The 2,776-nt window shown below is 32.4% G+C and overlaps 1 long non-coding RNA gene across 1 annotated transcript; it reads right to left on the bottom strand.

Annotated features, from left to right (window-relative positions):
* Positions 1-485: 485 nt before the first annotated feature.
* Positions 486-1,855, bottom strand: LOC143604202 (uncharacterized). Its single transcript, XR_013148243.1, has 3 exons — positions 1,714-1,855; positions 1,486-1,571; positions 486-772 (listed from the first exon to the last, which is right to left on the bottom strand). It is a non-coding gene; the product is annotated as an uncharacterized LOC143604202 (long non-coding RNA).
* Between the last annotated feature and the right edge of the window lie 921 nt (positions 1,856-2,776).

Below are 2,776 nucleotides of genomic sequence, written 5' to 3'. Positions count from 1 at the left end.
CGAACTTACAATTCGGTTTTGGTTTTTGCATAAAAAAAATGAATTTATAGATTTTATTTTTTATTTTTATTTAAAATAATATATCAAAATTTAACACCTCAAATATTTTATGTTTTAGCTCAAATGTATAATAAATTAATAATCATTTAGTTCTTAACTAACAAAATTCTCAAGCTCAAATGACAAAACCTAAAGCGCGAACGGTTTCAAAAGTTCATAAAACTGAAGTTTCGGTTTTCGGTTCGGTTTTAACCAAAACCGAACCAACCTGCGTATATAACCGCAACGCATTCAAATAAAACCCTTTACATCAAAAAGTTATTCCCCTTGAGTTTGAACTCCAAAGCAGATTCTTCGTCCTTGAGACACAGCGACGTACTCGTGTGCGGATAATCTTATGATGATTACAAGAAACTTACCAAAAGATAGTGAATTTAACATACCATATAAATATAACAAACAAATCCTGCTCTCTTCGCTTTCTCTCAATGAAGTCACAAAGAGCAAATGGAATACAAACTTACGTGAGGTCTAGAAAAGCAATTCGCAACCTGTTTGTTTTCTTTTTGAATTCTGAGCTCTTCAACAAACTCCATATTTCGAATTTTCATATCGGTTTTTCCTTCCACGTCTAGAATGGAAAAATTAATCATAAAAGTATATTAAATACCTAATATGAGACTGATAAAATAATCAGTGTTGAAAAAGATACTATTTCGTCAACTGAAATGAGTGCCCAATGCACCTTTGGGCATGGTCCCATGTCCATTTTCTTGAATTCAAAACATAAAAAAATAATTAAGCATCACGAGAACAAAATGTTACAACTATGATTTTATGCACAAGTTGAGTGTATTGCAATTTGCAACCAAGGCCGCTTGCATTCACCTCCCCTGTTTCTATGGGTGCAAACGAGCCAAATTAATCATAAAAGTATATTAAAATAATCATAGCTAGACCATTCCATAGCTCAACCAGGCTCTAGGTTAGCTCGTTTTGAGCTCTATTTTTAAGGCTCGAGCTAAAATAAATTAAAAAAACAAATACATGAATATGTTAAGACCGGCATTTTTACAAAAGTGATGTTATTCCCTAAGTGCCATTCTAATCCAGTTCGGTTAAATGTTGCTTCTATAATACGAAATTATCAAAAGCCTCAATCAAACAGTAGTACATGTATTTATACATGGAAAAAACCGATTGTAAATGTCTATAAAGTCATTTCTATATTGTGGGGTTAAAAAGTAGAGCTCAAGACCATAATAGTGATGATAATTGGAGTTGATACGAAAGCATTTATACACAAATCCAGGTTCACATATATCTACTAATAACTAATGGTCAGATCTTCTTAATAACACACTTGTTTTAATTGAAATAACCAATAATTAAGCAAAAGCTCTTTGGTACTTGTCAAAAGCAAGCAAATACATACACAATAGAATATACAATGGAGCTCTTTGGTATTACGGAGCAAACGCGTACCGTGTTTAGCTCAAAATCATCATAGCCTGGTTCTCCTTTATGCCGATTTTTAAATACTGCTGCCAAGAAATGCTACAGTAGATCACCTGATGTCATTAACAATGGAAATGTTTCAGAACTTGTCAAAGCTATAAACATACCTGAAGCATTATTATTATTATTATTATTATTATTATTATTATTATAATATACAACTATTAACACATGCTATGTATCAAATTACTCTACCTGAATGATTTAACTTCTTCTTGTTCTTCTTCCATTATTCAATCTACAAAAAAACCTAAAAATTTCTAAGAGCACAAATTAATCCATACACGAACTGATCAAATTAACATGAAATTAAAACACAACTACGAGAAATTGGAAAAAAATTCGTAGATGCAGAACCATAGCGGTCACATAGTGGTGGTGTTAACCACCATTTCAGTGATTCTATTTACAATTACAATTAGGGTATAAAGAAATGACCTTAAAGTACCCAGGCGTTTGAATTAGAAACCACCTTTCAAACATAAAGGTTCGATTGATTGCACCATTGAAGGGATTGAAGAAGGAAACCTTCCTTATGAATCAACTCATGAATGGCACAGGGTTTGAAACAAAAGAGGTAACGAAGTAGAATCAGGGTTTGGGGAAACATAAAGGGAGCAATAAACATCGTTGATTCAATTACATACAAGCAATACCATTTTGTTCTTCTAATATGTTTTATATGTAATATAGATATAGATAGATATAGATATAGATAATATGGTCATCTTCCATTTTTCTTTCTTTTGATACGCTGACACCTCCACCGCCGGCCAACTCAGTTATGCTTTTAACAATTTTCCTCCGGCGAACTTCTTCAATTACTCCTTTGACAACCGATAGCTTAAATTGAACAATTGATTGCGTCCCTCATTGAAGCCATGAAACTGACACTTGCTTTTAATTCCAATGTCAGTATCAAATATAATGCATTTATATGAAACCCTAAAATCTTATCCCCCGCTGGCGACCTTATCCCTCTGATCCTTTAGCTCCGGTAACCAATCATTGTCGGGCGTTCAATAATCATTATATTATGTGCAATCAATTTCAATTTAGGTCCCATGGACGTTTATTTGCCGACTTCAATGGCAATCAATTATCAATTTTCTCTTAAGCATCAACGACCCTCAATTTCTTTGATTTATTTTGTATTATTATTATTATTATTATAGTGTATATAATAATAATAATATATTTCTCAATTTGAGTTTTAAGGTGCAATGTAGTCAGGAAAAGAGTAATTTGAACCTAGACC

This window comes from Bidens hawaiensis, unplaced genomic scaffold (assembly GCF_021521415.1).
Source record: "Bidens hawaiensis isolate Kalapana, Puna unplaced genomic scaffold, B.hawaiensis_p1.1 tig00064196_1, whole genome shotgun sequence".
In the NCBI taxonomy this organism is placed as follows: Eukaryota; Viridiplantae; Streptophyta; class Magnoliopsida; order Asterales; family Asteraceae; genus Bidens; species Bidens hawaiensis.
The sequence above is the reverse complement of the archived record's forward strand: the minus strand, read 5'-3'. Positions and strand labels throughout refer to the sequence as shown.